Raw genomic sequence first — 18942 nt, forward strand, 5'->3', positions numbered from 1 at the left:
GTTAAATCCATCATTCTTTTGCAAACCATACCACCCCAGTTTAGACCTGGCAATATGGAAATCAGTCTTGACTCTGTGCCTCATGGGAACAGTCCAGCCCGAACTCCTAAGCCAGGTCCTCCCTGGACCGGAAACAAGCATCCTAGGACCGGTTTCTGAGTTTCACCCCTCTTCAGCCAGGATAGCTTGATTCCAGTGGCACAGTGAGCCCGGGACGCACGTCTGGGCATACCCGGCGCACTTAGGGCGAGAAAGCAAAAGACACACAATTGATGGACGGAATGCAGAACAAATCAAAACATTCACCCCCAGTCAAGAGATCTGGGTTAAATCCATCACTCTTTTGCTCACCATGCCACCCCAGTTTAGATCTGGCCATATGCAAATCAGTCTTGAACCTGTGCCTCATGGGGACAGTCCAGCCTGAACTGCTAAGCCAGGTCCTCCCTGGACCGGAAACAAGCATCCTAGGACCGGTTTCGGGGTTTCACCCCTCTTCAGCCAGGTTAGCTTGATTCCAGTGGAACAGTGAGCCCGGGACCCACGTCTGGGTATACCCGGTGCACTTAGGGCTAGAAAGCTAAGACACACAATTGATGGACGGAATGCAGAACAAATCAAAACATTCACCCCCAGTCAAGAGATTTGGGTTAAATCCATCATTCTTTTGCTCACCATGCCACCCCAGTTTAGACCTGGCCATATGCAAATCAGTCTTGACCCTGTGCCTCATGGGAACAGTCCAGCCCGAACTGCTAAGCCAGGTCCTCCCTGGACCGGAAACAAGCATCCTAGGACCGGTTTCGGGGTCTCACCCTTCTTTAGCCAGGATAGCTTGATTCCAGTGGCACAGTGAGGCCGGGACCCACATCTGGGCATACCCGGCGCACTTAGGGCGAGAAAGCAAAAGACACACAATTAATGGACAGAATGCAGAACAAATCAAAACATTCACCCCCAGTCAAGAGATCTGGGTTAAATCCATAATTCTTTTGTTCACCATGCCACCCCAGTTTAGATCTGGCCATATGCTCATCAGTCTTGACCCTGTGCCTCATGGAAAAAGTCCAGCCCGAACTGCTAAGCCAGGTCCTCCCTGGACCGGAAACAAGCATCCTAGGACCGGTTTCGGGGTTTCACCCCTCTGCAGCCAGGTTAGCTTGATTCCAGTGGCACAGTGAGCCCGGGACCCACGTCTGGGCATACCCGGCGCACTTAGGGCGAGAAAGCCAAAGACATACAATTAATGGACGGAATGCAGAACAAATCAAAACATTCACCCCCAGTCAAGAGATCTGGGTTAAATCCATCATTCTTTTGTTCACCATGCCACCCCACTTTAGATCTGGCCATATGCTCATCAGTCTTGACCCTGTGCCTCATGGAAACAGTCCAGCCCGAACTGCTAAGCCAGGTCCTCCCTGGACCGGAAACGAGCATCCTAGGACCGGTTTCGGGTTTTCACGCTTCTTCAGCCAGAATAGCTTGACTCCAGTGGCACAGTGAGGCCGGGACCCACGTCTGGGCATACCCGGCACACTTAGGGCGAGAAAGCAAAAGACACACAATTAATGGACGGAATGCAGAACAAATCAAAACTTTCACCCCCAGTCAAGAGATCTTGGTTAAATCCATCATTCTTTTGCTCACCATGCCGCCCCAGTTTAGATCTGGCCATATGCAAATCAGTCTTGACCCTGTGCCTCATGGGGACAGTCCAGCCTGAACTGCTAAGCCAGGTCCTCCCTGGACCGGAAAGAAGCATCCTAGGACCGGTTTCGGGGTTTCACCCCTCTTCAGCCAGGTTGGCTTGATTCCAGTGGCACAGTGAGCCCGGGACCCACGTCTGGGCATACCCGGTGCACTTAGGGCGAGAAAGCAAAAGACACACAATTGATGGACGGAATGCAGAACAAATCAAAACATTCACCCCCAGTCAAGAGATCTTGGTTAAATCCATCATTCTTTTGCTCACCATGCCACCCCAGTTGAGATCTGGCCATATGCAAATCAGTCTTGAACCTGTGTCTCATGGGGACAGTCCAGCCTGAACTGCTAAGCCAGGTCCTCCCTGGACCGGAAACAAGCATCCTAGGACCGGTTTCGGGGTTTCACCCCTCTTCAGCCAGGTTAGCTTGATTCCAGTGGCACAGTGAGCCCGGGACCCACGTCTGGGCATAACCTGAGCACTTAGGGCGAGAAAGCAAAGACACACAATTGATGGACGGAATGCAGAACACATCAAAACATTCACCCCCAGTCAAGAGATCTGGGTTAAATCCATCATTCTTTTGCTAACCATACCACCCCAGTTTAGACCTGGCAATATGGAAATCAGTCTTGACTCTGTGCCTCATGGGAACAGTCCAGCCCGAACTCCTAAGCCAGGTCCTCCCTGGACCGGAAACAAGCATCCTAGGACCGGTTTCGGAGTTTCAACCCTCTTCAGCCAGGATAGCTTGATTCCAGTGGCACAGTGAGCCCGGGACGCACGTCTGGGCATACCCGGCGCACTTAGGGCGAGAAAGCAAAAGACACACAATTGATGGACGGAATGCAGAACAAATCAAAACATTCACCCCCAGTCAAGAGATCTGGGTTAAATCCATCATTCTTTTGCTCACCATGCCACCCCAGTTTAGATCTGGCCATATGCAAATCAGTCTTGAACCTGTGCCTCATGGGGACAGTCCAGCCTGAACTGCTAAGCCAGGTCCTCCCTGGACCGGAAACAAGCATCCTAGGACCGGTTTCGGGGTTTCACCCCTCTTCAGCCAGGTTAGCTTGATTCCAGTGGAACAGTGAGCCCGGGACCCACGTCTGGGTATACCCGGTGCACTTAGGGCTAGAAAGCAAAGACACACAATTGATGGACGGAATGCAGAACAAATCAAAACATTCACCCCCAGTCAAGAGATCTGGGTTAAATCCATCATTCTTTTGCTCACCATGCCACCCCAGTTTAGACCTGGCCATATGCAAATCAGTCTTGACCCTGTGCCTCATGGGAACACTCCAGCCCGAACTGCTAAGCCAGGTCCTCCCTGGACCGGAAACAAGCATCCTAGGACCGGTTTCGGGGTCTCACCCTTCTTCAGCCAGGATAGCTTGATTCCAGTGGCACAGTGAGGCCGGGACCCACATCTGGGCATACCCGGCGCACTTAGGGCGAGAAAGCAAAAGACACACAATTGATGGACGGAATGCAGAACAAATCAAAACATTCACCCCCAGTCAAGAGATCTGGGTTAAATCCATCACTCTTTTGCTCACCATGCCACCCCAGTTTAGATCTGGCCATATGCAAATCAGTCTTGAACCTGTGCCTCATGGGGACAGTCCAGCCTGAACTGCTAAGCCAGGTCCTCCCTGGACCGGAAACAAGCATCCTAGGACCGGTTTCGGGGTTTCACCCCTCTTCAGCCAGGTTAGCTTGATTCCAGTGGAACAGTGAGCCCGGGACCCACGTCTGGGTATACCCGGTGCACTTAGGGCTAGAAAGCAAAGACACACAATTGATGGACGGAATGCAGAACAAATCAAAACATTCACCCCCAGTCAAGAGATTTGGGTTAAATCCATCATTCTTTTGCTCACCATGCCACCCCAGTTTAGACCTGGCCATATGCAAATCAGTCTTGACCCTGTGCCTCATGCGAACAGTCCAGCCCGAACTGCTAAGCCAGGTCCTCCCTGGACCGGAAACAAGCATCCTAGGACCGGTTTCGGGGTCTCACCCTTCTTTAGCCAGGATAGCTTGATTCCAGTGGCACAGTGAGGCCGGGACCCACATCTGGGCATACCCGGCGCACTTAGGGCGAGAAAGCAAAAGACACACAATTAATGGACAGAATGCAGAACAAATCAAAACATTCACCCCCAGTCAAGAGATCTGGGTTAAATCCATAATTCTTTTGTTCACCATGCCACCCCACTTTAGATCTGGCCATATGCTCATCAGTCTTGACCCTGTGCCTCATGGAAACAGTCCAGCCCGAACTGCTAAGCCAGGTCCTCCCTGGACCGGAAACGAGCATCCTAGGACCGGTTTCGGGTTTTCACCCTTCTTCAGCCAGAATAGCTTGACTCCAGTGGCACAGTGAGGCCGGGACCCACGTCTGGGCATACCCGGCACACTTAGGGCGAGAAAGCAAAAGACACACAATTAATGGACGGAATGCAGAACAAATCAAAACTTTCACCCCCAGTCAAGAGATCTTGGTTAAATCCATCATTCATTTGCTCACCATGCCGCCCCAGTTTAGATCTGGCCATATGCAAATCAGTCTTGACCCTGTGCCTCATGGGGACAGTCCAGCCTGAACTGCTAAGCCAGGTCCTCCCTGGACCGGAAAGAAGCATCCTAGGACCGGTTTCGGGGTTTCACCCCTCTTCAGCCAGGTTGGCTTGATTCCAGTGGCACAGTGAGCCCAGGACCCACGTCTGGGCATACCCGGTGCACTTAGGGCGAGAAAGCAAAAGACACACAATTGATGGACGGAATGCAGAACAAATCAAAACATTCACCCCCAGTCAAGAGATCTTGGTTAAATCCATCATTCTTTTGCTCACCATGCCACCCCAGTTGAGATCTGGCCATATGCAAATCAGTCTTGAACCTGTGTCTCATGGGGACAGTCCAGCCTGAACTGCTAAGCCAGGTCCTCCCTGGACCGGAAACAAGCATCCTAGGACCGGTTTCGGGGTTTCACCCCTCTTCAGCCAGGTTAGCTTGATTCCAGTGGCACAGTGAGCCCGGGACCCACGTCTGGGCATAACCTGAGCACTTAGGGCGAGAAAGCAAAGACACACAATTGATGGACGGAATGCAGAACACATCAAAACATTCACCCCCAGTCAAGAGATCTGGGTTAAATCCATCATTCTTTTGCTAACCATACCACCCCAGTTTAGACCTGGCAATATGGAAATCAGTCTTGACTCTGTGCCTCATGGGAACAGTCCAGCCCGAACTCCTAAGCCAGGTCCTCCCTGGACCGGAAACAAGCATCCTAGGACCGGTTTCGGAGTTTCACCCCTCTTCAGCCAGGATAGCTTGATTCCAGTGGCACAGTGAGCCCGGGACGCACGTCTGGGCATACCCGGCGCACTTAGGGCGAGAAAGCAAAAGACACACAATTGATGGACGGAATGCAGAACAAATCAAAACATTCACCCCCAGTCAAGAGATCTGGGTTAAATCCATCATTCTTTTGCTCACCATGCCACCCCAGTTTAGATCTGGCCATATGCAAATCAGTCTTGAACCTGTGCCTCATGGGGACAGTCCAGCCTGAACTGCTAAGCCAGGTCCTCCCTGGACCGGAAACAAGCATCCTAGGACCGGTTTCGGGGTTTCACCCCTCTTCAGCCAGGTTAGCTTGATTCCAGTGGAACAGTGAGCCCGGGACCCACGTCTGGGTATACCCGGTGCACTTAGGGCTAGAAAGCAAAGACACACAATTGATGGACGGAATGCAGAACAAATCAAAACATTCACCCCCAGTCAAGAGATCTGGGTTAAATCCATCATTCTTTTGCTCACCATGCCACCCCAGTTTAGACCTGGCCATATGCAATTCAGTCTTGACCCTGTGCCTCATGGGAACACTCCAGCCCGAACTGCTAAGCCAGGTCCTCCCTGGACCGGAAACAAGCATCCTAGGACCGGTTTCGGGGTCTCACCCTTCTTCAGCCAGGATAGCTTGATTCCAGTGGCACAGTGAGGCCGGGACCCACATCTGGGCATACCCGGCGCACTTAGGGCGAGAAAGCAAAAGACACACAATTAATGGACAGAATGCAGAACAAATCAAAACATTCACCCCCAGTCAAGAGATCTGGGTTAAATCCATCATTCTTTTGTTCACCATGCCACCCTAGTTTAGATCTGGCCATATGCTCATCAGTCTTGACCCTGTGCCTCATGGAAACAGTCCAGCCCGAACTGCTAAGCCAGGTCCTCCCTGGACCGGAAACAAGCATCCTAGGACCGGTTTCAGGGTTTCACCCCTCTGCAGCCAGGTTAGCTTGATTCCAGTGGCACAGTGAGCCCGGGACCCACGTCTGGGCATACCCGGCGCACTTAGGGCGAGAAAGCCAAAGACATACAATTAATGGACGGAATGCAGAACAAATCAAAACATTCACCCCCAGTCAAGAGATCTGGGTTAAATCCATCATTCTTTTGTTCACCATGCCACCCCACTTTAGATCTGGCCATATGCTCATCAGTCTTGACCCTGTGCCTCATGGAAACAGTCCAGCCTGAACTAATAAGCCAGGTCCTCCCTGGACCGGAAAGAAGCATCCTAGGACCGGTTTCGGGGTTTCACCCCTCTTCAGCCAGGTTGGCTTGATTCCAGTGGCACAGTGAGCCCGGGACCCACGTCTGGGCATACCCGGTGCACTTAGGGCGAGAAAGCAAAAGACACACAATTGATGGATGGAATGCAGAACAAATCAAAACATTCACCCCCAGTCAAGAGATCTTGGTTAAATCCATCATTCTTTTGCTCACCATGCCACCCCAGTTTAGATCTGGCCATATGCAAATCAGTCTTGAACCTGTGTCTCATGGGGACAGTCCAGCCTGAACTGCTAAGCCAGGTCCTCCCTGGACCGGAAACAAGCATCCTAGGACCGGTTTCGGGGTTTCACCCCTCTTCAGCCAGGTTAGCTTGATTCCAGTGGCACAGTGAGCCCGGGACCCACGTCTGGGCATACCCGGTGCACTTAGGGCGAGAAAGCAAAGACACACAATTGATGGACGGAATGCAGAACAAATCAAAACATTCACCCCCAGTCAAGAGATCTGGGTTAAATCCATCATTCTTTTGCTAACCATACCACCCCAGTTTAGACCTGGCAATATGGAAATCAGTCTTGACTCTGTGCCTCATGGGAACAGTCCAGCCCGAACTCCTAAGCCAGGTCCTCCCTGGACCGGAAACAAGCATCCTAGGACCGGTTTCGGAGTTTCACCCCTCTTCAGCCAGGATAGCTTGATTCCAGTGGCACAGTGAGCCCGGGACGCACGTCTGGGCATACCCGGCGCACTTAGGGCGAGAAAGCAAAAGACACACAATTGATGGACGGAATGCAGAACAAATCAAAACATTCACCCCCAGTCAAGAGATCTGGGTTAAATCCATCATTCTTTTGCTCACCATGCCACCCCAGTTTAGATCTGGCCATATGCAAATCAGTCTTGAACCTGTGCCTCATGGGGACAGTCCAGCCTGAACTGCTAAGCCAGGTCCTCCCTGGACCGGAAACAAGCATCCTAGGACCGGTTTCGGGGTTTCACCCCTCTTCAGCCAGGTTAGCTTGATTCCAGTGGAACAGTGAGCCCGGGACCCACGTCTGGGTATACCCGGTGCACTTAGGGCTAGAAAGCAAAGACACACAATTGATGGACGGAATGCAGAACAAATCAAAACATTCACCCCCATTCAAGAGATCTGGGTTAAATCCATCATTCTTTTGCTCACCATGCCACCCCACTTTAGATCTGGCCATATGCAAATCAGTCTTGACCCTGTGCCTCATGGGAACAGTCCAGCCCGAACTGCTAAGCCAGGTCCTCCCTGGACCGGAAACAAGCATCCTAGGACCGGTTTCGGGGTCTCACCCTTCTTCATCCAGGATAGCTTGATTCCAGTGGCACAGTGAGGCCGGGACCCACATCTGGGCATACCCGGCGCACTTAGGGCGAGAAAGCAAAAGACACACAATTAATGGACAGAATGCAGAACAAATCAAAACATTCACCCCCAGTCAAGAGATCTGGGTTAAATCCATCATTCTTTTGTTCACCATGCCACCCCAGTTTAGACCTGGCCATATGCAAATCAGTCTTGACCCTGTGCCTCATGGGAACAGTCCAGCCCGAACTGCTAAGCCAGGTCCTCCCTGGACCGGAAACAAGCATCCTAGGACCGGTGTCGGGGTCTCACCCTTCTTCAGCCAGGATAGCTTGATTCCAGTGGCACAGTGAGGCCGGAACTCACATCTGGGCATACCCTGCGCACTTAGGGCGAGAAAGCAAAAGACACACAATTAATGGAAAGAATGCAGAACAAATCAAAACATTCACCCCCAGTCAAGAGATCTGGGTTAATTCCATCATTCTTTTGTTCACCATGCCACCCTAGTTTAGATCTGGCCATATGCTCATCAGTCTTGACCCTGTGCCTCATGGAAACAGTCCAGCCCGAACTGCTAAGCCAGGTCCTCCCTGGACCGGAAACAAGCATCCTAGGACCAGTTTCAGGGTTTCACCCCTCTGCAGCCAGGTTAGCTTGATTCCAGTGGCACAGTGAGCCCAGGACCCACGTCTGGGCATACCCGGGCACTTAGGGCGAGAAAGCCAAAGACATACAATTAATGGACGGAATGCAGAACAAATCAAAACATTCACCCCCAGTCAAGAGATCTGGGTTAAATCCATCATTCTTTTGTTCACCATGCCACCCCACTTTAGATCTGGCCATATGCTCATCAGTCTTGACCCTGTGCCTCATGGAAACAGTCCAGCCTGAACTGCTAAGCCAGATCCTCCCTGGACCGGAAAGAAGCATCCTCGGACCGGTTTCGGGGTTTCACCCCTCTTCAGCCAGGTTGGCTTGATTCCAGTGGCACAGTGAGCCCGGGACCCACGTCTGGGCATACCCGGTGCACTTAGGGCGAGAAAGCAAAAGACACACAATTGATGGACGGAATGCAGAACAAATCAAAACATTCACCCCCAGTCAAGAGATCTTGGTTAAATCCATCATTCTTTTGCTCACCATGCCACCCCAGTTTAGATCTGACCATATGCAAATCAGTCTTGAACCTGTGTCTCATGGGGACAGTCCAGCCTGAACTGCTAAGCCAGGTCCTCCCTGGACCGGAAACAAGCATCCTAGGACCGGTTTCGGGGTTTCACCCCTCTTCAGCCAGGTTAGCTTGATTGCAGTGGCACAGTGAGCCCGGGACCCACGTCTGGGCATACCCGGTGCACTTAGGGCGAGAAAGCAAAGACACACAATTGATGGACGGAATGCAGAACAAATCAAAACATTCACCCCCAGTCAAGAGATCTGGGTTAAATCCATCATTCTTTTGCTAACCATACCACCCCAGTTTAGACCTGGCAATATGGAAATCAGTCTTGACTCTGTGCCTCATGGGAACAGTCCAGCCCGAACTCTTAAGCCAGGTCCTCCCTGGACCGGAAACAAGCATCCTAGGACCGGTTTCGGAGTTTCACCCCTCTTCAGCCAGGATAGCTTGATTCCAGTGGCACAGTGAGCCCGGGACGCACGTCTGGCATACCCGGCGCACTTAGGGCGAGAAAGCAAAAGACACACAATTGATGGACGGAATGCAGAACAAATCAAAACATTCACCCCCAGTCAAGAGATCTGGGTTAAATCCATCATTCTTTTGCTCACCATGCCACCCCAGTTTAGATCTGGCCATATGCAAATCAGTCTTGAACCTGTGCCTCATGGGGACAGTCCAGCCTGAACTGCTAAGCCAGGTCCTCCCTGGACCGGAAACAAGCATCCTAGGACCGGTTTCGGGGTTTCACCCCTCTTCAGCCAGGTTAGCTTGATTCCAGTGGAACAGTGAGCCCGGGACCCACGTCTGGGTATACCCGGTGCACTTAGGGCTAGAAAGCAAAGACACACAATTGATGGACGGAATGCAGAACAAATCAAAACATTCACCCCCAGTCAAGAGATCTGGGTTAAATCCATCATTCTTTTGCTCACCATGCCACCCCAGTTTAGACCTGGCCATATGCAAATCAGTCTTGACCCTGTGCCTCATGGGAACAGTCCAGCCCGAACTGCTAAGCCAGGTCCTCCCTGGACCGGAAACAAGCATCCTAGGACCGGTTTCGGGGTCTCACCCTTCTTCAGCCAGGATAGCTTGATTCCAGTGGCACAGTGAGGCCGGGACCCACATCTGGGCATACCCGGCGCACTTAGGGCGAGAAAGCAAAAGACACACAATTAATGGACAGAATGCAGAACAAATCAAAACATTCAACCCCAGTCAAGAGATCTGGGTTAAATCCATCATTCTTTTGTTCACCATGCCACCCCAGTTTAGATCTGGCCATATGCTCATCAGTCTTGACCCTGTGCCTCATGGAAACAGTCCAGCCCGAACTGCTAAGCCAGGTCCTCCCTGGACCGGAAACAAGCATCCTAGGACCGGTTTCGGGGTTTCACCCCTCTGCAGCCAGGTTAGCTTGATTCCAGTGGCACAGTGAGCCCGGGACCCACGTCTGGGCATACCCGGCGCACTTAGGGCGAGAAAGCCAAAGACATACAATTAATGGACGGAATGCAGAACAAATCAAAACATTCACCCCCAGTCAAGAGATCTGGGTTAAATCCATCATTCTTTTGTTCACCATGCCACCCCACTTTAGATCTGGCCATATGCTCATCAGTCTTGACCCTGTGCCTTATGGAAACAGTCCAGCCCGAACTGCTAAGCCAGGTCCTCCCTGGACCGGAAACGAGCATCCTAGGACCGGTTTCGGGTTTTCACCCTTCTTCAGCCAGAATAGCTTGACTCCAGTGGCACAGTGAGGCCGGGACCCACGTCTGGGCATACCCGGCACACTTAGGGCGAGAAAGCAAAAGGCACACAATTAATGGACGGAATGCAGAACAAATCAAAACTTTCACCCCCAGTCAAGAGATCTTGGTTAAATCCATCATTCTTTTGCTCACCATGCCGCCCCAGTTTAGATCTGGCCATATGCAAATCAGTCTTGACCCTGTGCCTCATGGGGACAGTCCAGCCTGAACTGCTAAGCCAGGTCCTCCCTGGACCGGAAAGAAGCATCCTAGGACCGGTTTCGGGGTTTCACCCCTCTTCAGCCAGGTTGGCTTGATTCCAGTGGCACAGTGAGCCCGGGACCCACGTCTGGGCATACCCGGTGCACTTAGGGCGAGAAAGCAAAAGACACACAATTGATGGACGGAATGCAGAACAAATCAAAACATTCACCCCCAGTCAAGAGATCTTGGTTAAATCCATCATTCTTTTGCTCACCATGCCACCCCAGTTTAGATCTTGCCATATGCAAATCAGTCTTGAACCTGTGTCTCATGGGGACAGTCCAGTCTGAACTGCTAAGCCAGGTCCTCCCTGGACCGAAAACAAGCATCCTAGGACCGGTTTCGGGGTTTCACCCCTCTTCAGCCAGGTTAGCTTGATTCCAGTGGCACAGTGAGCCCGGGAACCACGTCTGGGCATACCCGGTGCACTTAGGGCGAGAAAGCAAAGACACACAATTGATGGACGGAATGCAGAACAAATCAAAACATTCACCCCCAGTCAAGAGATCTGGGTTAAATCCATCATTCTTTTGCTAACCATACCACCCCAGTTTAGACCTGGCAATATGGAAATCAGTCTTGACTCTGTGCCTCATGGGAACAGTCCAGCCCGAACTCCTAAGCCAGGTCCTCCCTGGACCGGAAACAAGCATCCTAGGACCGGTTTCGGAGTTTCACCCCTCTTCAGCCAGGATAGCTTGATTCCAGTGGCACAGTGAGCCTGGGACGCACGTCTGGGCATACCCGGCGCACTTAGGGCGAGAAAGCAAAAGACACACAATTGATGGACGGAATGCAGAACAAATCAAAACATTCACCCCCAGTCAAGAGATCTGGGTTAAATCCATCATTCTTTTGCTCACCATGCCACCCCAGTTTAGATCTGGCCATATGCAAATCACTCTTGAACCTGTGCCTCATGGGGACAGTCCAGCCTGAACTGCTAAGCCAGGTCCTCCCTGGACCGGAAACAAGCATCCTAGGACCGGTTTCGGGGTTTCACCCCTCTTCAGCCAGGTTAGCTTGATTCCAGTGGAACAGTGAGCCCGGGACCCACGTCTGGGCATACCCGGTGCACTTAGGGCGAGAAAGCAAAGACACACAATTGATGGACGGAATGCAGAACAAATCAAAACATTCACCCCCAGTCAAGAGATCTGGGTTAAATCCATCATTCTTTTGCTAACCATACCACCCCAGTTTAGACCTGGCAATATGGAAATCAGTCTTGACTCTGTGCCTCATGGGAACAGTCCAGCCCGAACTCCTAAGCCAGGTCCTCCCTGGACCGGAAACAAGCATCCTAGGACCGGTTTCGGAGTTTCACCCCTCTTCAGCCAGGATAGCTTGATTCCAGTGGCATAGTGAGCCCGGGACGCACGTCTGGGCATACCCGGCGCACTTAGGGCGAGAAAGCCAAAGACATACAATTAATGGACGGAATGCAGAACAAATCAAAACATTCACCTCCAGTCAAGAGATCTGGGTTAAATCCATCATTCTTTTGTTCACCATGCCACCCCAGTTTAGATCTGGCCATAAGCAAATCTGTCTTGACCCTGTGCCTCATGGGGACAGTCCAGCCTGAACTGCTAAGCCAGGTCCTCCCTGGACCGGAAACAAGCATCCTAGGACCGGTTTCGGAGTTTCACCCCTCTTCAGCCAGGATAGCTTGATTCCAGTGGCATAGTGAGCCCGGGACGCACGTCTGGGCATACCCGGTGCACTTAGGGCGAGAAAGCAAAAGACACACAATTGATGGACGGAATGCAGAACAAATCAAAACATTCAGCCCCAGTCAAGAGATCTTGGTTAAATCCATCATTCTTTTGCTCACCATGCCACCCCAGTTTAGATCTGGCCATATGCAAATCAGTCTTGAACCTTTGTCTCATGGGGACAGTCCAGCCTGAACTGCTAAGCCAGGTCCTCCCTGGACCGGAAACAAGCATCCTAGGACCGGTTTCGTGGTTTCACCCCTCTTCAGCCAGGTTAGCTTGATTCCAGTGGCACAGTGAGCCCGGGACCCACGTCTGGGCATACCCGGTGCACTTAGGGCGAGAAAGCAAAGACACACAATTGATGGACGGAATGCAGAACAAATCAAAACATTCACCCCCAGTCAAGAGATCTGGGTTAAATCCATCATTCTTTTACTAACCATACCACCCCAGTTTAGACCTGGCAATATGGAAATCAGTCTTGACTCTGTGCCTCATGGGAACAGTCCAGCCCGAACTCCTAAGCCAGGTCCTCCCTGGACCGGAAACAAGCATCCTAGGACCGGTTTCGGAGTTTCACCCCTCTTCAGCCAGGATAGCTTGATTCCAGTGGCACAGTGAGCCCGGGACGCACGTCTGGGCATACCCGGCGCACTTAGGGCGAGAAAGCAAAAGACACACAATTGATGGACGGAATGCAGAACAAATCAAAACATTCACCCCCAGTCAAGAGATCTGGGTTAAATCCATCATTCTTTTGCTCACCATGCCACCCCAGTTTATATCTGGCCATATGCAAATCAGTCTTGACCCTGTGCCTCATGGGGACAGTCCAGCCTGAACTGCTAAGCCAGGTCCTCCCTGGACCGGAAACAAGCATCCTAGGACCGGTTTCGGGGTTTCACCCCTCTTCAGCCAGGATAGCTTGATTCCAGTGGCACAGTGAGCCCGGGACGCACGTCTGGGCATACCCGGCGCACTTAGGGCGAGAAAGCAAAAGACACAATTGATGGACGGAATGCAGAACAAATCAAAACATTCACCCCCAGTCAAGAGATCTGGGTTAAATCCATCATTCTTTTGTTCACCATGCCACCCCAGTTTAGATCTGGCCATATGCTCATCAGTCTTGACCCTGTGCCTCATGGAAACAGTCCAGCCCTAACTGCTAAGCCAGGTCCTCCCTGGACCGGAAACAAGCATCCTAGGACCGGTTTCGGGGTTTCACCCCTCTGCAGCCAGGTTAGCTTGATTCCAGTGGCACAGTGAGCCCGGGACCCACGTTTGGGCATACCCGGTGCACTTAGGGCGAGAAAGCAAAGACACACAATTGATGGACGGAATGCAGAACAAATCAAAACATTCACCCCCAGTCAAGAGATCTGGGTTAAATCCATCATTCTTTTGTTCACCATGCCACCCCAGTTTAGATCTGGCCATATGCTCATCAGTCTTGACCCTGTGCCTCATGGAAACAGTCCAGCCCGAACTGCTAAGCCAGGTCCTCCCTGGACCGGAAACGAGCATCCTAGGACCGGTTTCGGGTTTTCACCCTTCTTCAGCCAGAATAGCTTGACTCCAGTGGCACAGTGAGGCCGGGACCCACGGCTGGGCATACCCGGCACACTTAGGGCGAGAAAGCAAAAGACACACAATTAATGGACGGAATGCAGAACAAATCAAAACTTTCACCCCCAGTCAAGAGATCTTGGTTAAATCCATCATTCTTTTGCTCACCATGCCGCCCCAGTTTAGATCTGGCCATATGCAAATCAGTCTTGACCCTGTGCCTCATGGGGACAGTCCAGCCTGAACTGCTAAGCCAGGTCCTCCCTGGACCGGAAAGAAGCATCCTAGGACCGGTTTCGGGGTTTCACCCCTCTTCAGCCAGGTTGGCTTGATTCCAGTGGCACAGTGAGCCCGGGACCCACGTCTGGGCATACCCGGTGCACTTAGGGCGAGAAAGCAAAAGACACACAATTGATGGACGGAATGCAGAACAAATCAAAACATTCACCCCCAGTCAAGAGATCTTGGTTAAATCCATCATTCTTTTGCTGACCATGCCACCCCAGTTTAGATCTGGCCATATGCAAATCAGTCTTGAACCTGTGTCTCATGGGGACAGTCCAGCCTGAACTGCTAAGCCAGGTCCTCCCTGGACCGGAAACAAGCATCCTAGGACCGGTTTCGGGGTTTCACCCCTCTTCAGCCAGGTTAGCTTGATTCCAGTGGCACAGTGAGCCCGGGACCCACGTCTGGGCATACCCGGTGCACTTAGGGCGAGAAAGCAAAGACACACAATTGATGGACGGAATGCAGAACAAATCAAAACATTCACCCCCAGTCAAGAGATCTGGGTTAAATCCATCATTCTTTTGCTAACCATAACACCCCAGTTTAGACCTGGCAATATGGAAATCAGTCTTGACTCTGTGCCTCATGGGAACAGTCCAGCCCGAACTCCTAAGCCAGGTCCTCCCTGGACCGGAAACAAGCATCCTAGGACCGGTTTCGGAGTTTCACCCCTCTTCAGCCAGGATAGCTTGATTCCAGTGGCACAGTGAGCCCGGGACGCACGTCTGGGCATACCCGGCGCACTTAGGGCGAGAAAGCAAAAGACACACAATTGATGGACGGAATGCAGAACAAATCAAAACATTCACCCCCAGTCAAGAGATCTTGGTTAAATCCATCATTCTTTTGCTCACCATGCCACCCCAGTTTAGATCTGGCCATATGCAAATCAGTCTTGAACCTGTGTCTCATGGGGACAGTCCAGCCTGAACTGCTAAGCCAGGTCCTCCCTGGACCGGAAACAAGCATCCTAGGACCGGTTTCGGGGTTTCACCCCTCTTCAGCCAGGTTAGCTTGATTCCAGTGGCACAGTGAGCCCGGGACCCACGTCTGGGCATACCCGGTGCACTTAGGGCGAGAAAGCAAAAGACACACAATTGATGGACGGAATGCAGAACAAATCAAAACATTCACCCCCAGTCAAGAGATCTTGGTTAAATCCATCATTCTTTTGCTCACCATACCACCCCAGTTTAGATCTGGCCATATGCAAATCAGTCTTGAACCTGTGTCTCATGGGGACAGTCCAGCCTGAACTGCTAAGCCAGGTCCTCCCTGGACCGGAAACAAGCATCCTAGGACCGGTTTCGGGGTTTCACCCCTCTTCAGCCAGGTTAGCTTGATTCCAGTGGCACAGTGAGCCCGGGACCCACGTCTGGGCATACCCGGTGCACTTAGGGCGAGAAAGCAAAGACACACAATTGATGGACGGAATGCAGAACAAATCAAAACATTCACCCCCAGTCAAGAGATCTGGGTTAAATCCATCATTCTTTTGCTAACCATAACACCCCAGTTTAGACCTGGCAATATGGAAATCAGTCTTGACTCTGTGCCTCATGGGAACAGTCCAGCCCGAACTCCTAAGCCAGGTCCTCCCTGGACCGGAAACAAGCATCCTAGGACCGGTTTCGGAGTTTCACCCCTCTTCAGCCAGGATAGCTTGGTTCCAGTGGCACAGTGAGCCCGGGACGCACGTCTGGGCATACCCGGCGCACTTAGGGAGAGAAAGCAAAAGACACACAATTGATGGACGGAATGCAGAACAAATCAAAACATTCACCCCCAGTCAAGAGATCTTGGTTAAATCCATCATTCTTTTGCTCACCATGCCACCCCAGTTTAGATCTGGCCATATGCAAATCAGTCTTGAACCTGTGTCTCATGGGGACAGTCCAGCCTGAACTGCTAAGCCAGGTCCTCCCTGGACCGGAAACAAGCATCCTAGGACCGGTTTCGGGGTTTCACCCCTCTTCAGCCAGGTTAGCTTGATTCCAGTGGCACAGTGAGCCCGGGACCCATGTCTGGGCATACCCGGTGCACTTAGGGCGAGAAAGCAAAGACACACAATTGATGGACGGAATGCAGAACAAATCAAAACATTCACCCCCAGTCAAGAGATCTGGGTTAAATCCATCATTCTTTTGCTAACCATAACACCCCAGTTTAGACCTGGCAATATGGAAATCAGTCTTGACTCTGTGCCTCATGGGAACAGTCCAGCCCGAACTCCTAAGCCAGGTCCTCCCTGGACCGGAAACAAGCATCCTAGAACCGGTTTCGGAGTTTCACCCCTCTTCAGCCAGGATAGCTTGATTCCAGTGGCACAGTGAGCCCGGGACGCACGTCTGGGCATACCCGGCACACTTAGGGCGAGAAAGCAAAAGACACACAATTGATGGACGGAATGCAGAACAAATCAAAACATTCACCCCCAGTCAAGAGATCTGGGTTAAATCCATCATTCTTTTGCTCACCATGCCACCCCAGTTTAGATCTGGCCATATGCAAATCAGTCTTGAACCTGTGCCTCATGGGGACAGTCCAGCCTGAACTGCTAAGCCAGGTACTCCCTGGACCGGAAACAAGCATCCTAGGACCGGTTTCGGGGTCTCACCCTTCTTCAGCCAGGATAGCTTGATTCCAGTGGCACAGTGAGGCCGGGACCCACATCTGGGCATACCCGGCGCACTTAAGGCGAGAAAGCAAAAGACACACAATTAATGGACAGAATGCAGAACAAATCAAAACATTCACCCCCAGTCAAGAGATCTGGGTTAAATCCATCATTCTTTTGTTCACCATGCCACCCCAGTTTAGATCTGGCCATATGCTCATCAGTCTTGACCCTGTGCCTCATGGAAACAGTCCAGCCCGAACTGCTAAGCCAGGTCCTCCCTGGACCGGAAACAAGCATCCTAGGACCGGTTTCAGGGTTTCACCCCTCTGCAGCCAGGTTAGCTTGATTCCAGTGGCACAGTGAGCCCGGGACCCACGTCTGGGCATACCCGGCGCACTTAGGGCGAGAAAGCCAAAGACATACAATTAATGGACGGAATGCAGAACAAATCAAAACATTCACCCCCAGTCAAGAGATCTTGGTTAAATCCATCATTCTTTTGCTCACCATGCCACCCCAGTTTAGATCTGGCCATATGCAAATCAGTCTTGACCCTGTGCCTCATGGGGACAGTCCAGCCTGAACTGCTAAGCCAGGTCCTCCCTGGACCGGAAACAAGCATCCTAGGACCGGTTTCGGGGTTTCATCCCTCTTCAGCCAGGATAGCTTGATTCCAGTGGCACAGTGAGCCCAGGACCCACGTCTGGGCATACCCGTCGCACTTAGGGCGAGAAAGCAAAAGACACAATTGATGGACGGAATGCAGAACAAATCAAAACATTCACCCACAGTCAAGAGATCTGGGTTAAATCCATCATTCTTTTGTTCACCATGCCACCCCAGTTTAGATCTGGCCATATGCTCATCAGTCTTGACCCTGTGCCTCATGGAAACAGTCCAGCCCGAACTGCTAAGCCAGGTCCTCCCTGGACCGTAAACAAGCATCCTAGGACCGGTTTCGGGGTTTCACCCCTCTGCAGCCAGGTTAGCTTGATTCCAGTGGCACAGTGAGCCCGGGACCCACGTCTGGGCATACCCGGTGCACTTAGAGCGAGAAAGCAAAAGACACACAATTGATGGACAGAATGCAGAACAAGTCACAACATTCACCCCCAGTCAAGAGATCTGGGTTAAATCCATCATTCTTTTGCTCACCATGCCACCCCAGTTTAGACCTGGCCATATGCAAATCAGTCATGACCCTGTGCCTCATGGGAACAGTCCAGCCCAAACTGCTAAGCCAGGTCCTCCCTGGACCGGAAACAAGCATCCTAGGACCGGTTTCGGGGTCTCAACCTTCTTCAGCCAGGATAGCTTGATTACAGTGCGACAGTGAGCCCGGGACCCACGTCTGGGCATACCAGGCGCACTTATGGCGAGAAAGCAAAAGACACACAATTGATGGACGGAATGCAGAACAAATCAAAACATTCACCTCCAGTCAAGAGATCTGGGTTAAATCCATAATTCTTTTGCTCACCATGCCACCCCAGTTTAGACCTGGCAATATGCAAATCAATTTTGACCCTGTGCCTCATGGGAACAGTCCAACCCGAACTGCTAAGCCAGGTCCTCCCTGGACCGGAAATAAGCATCCTAGGACCGGTTTCGGGGTTTCATCCCTCTTCAGTCAGTATAGCTTGATTTCAGTGGCACAGTGAGCCCAGGACCCACGTCTGGGCATACCCGGCGCACTTAGGGCGAGAAAGCAAAAGACACAATTGATGGACGGAATGCAGAACAAATCAAAACATTCACCCCCAGTCAAGAGATCTGGGTTAAATCCATCATTCTTTTGTTCACCATGCCACCCCAGTTTAGATCTGGCCATATGCTCATCAGTCTTGACCCTGTGCCTCATGGAAACAGTCCAGCCCTAACTGCTAAGCCAGGT

Source organism: Triturus cristatus, chromosome 1_1 (genome assembly GCF_964204655.1).
Source record: "Triturus cristatus chromosome 1_1, aTriCri1.1, whole genome shotgun sequence".
In the NCBI taxonomy this organism is placed as follows: Eukaryota; Metazoa; Chordata; class Amphibia; order Caudata; family Salamandridae; genus Triturus; species Triturus cristatus.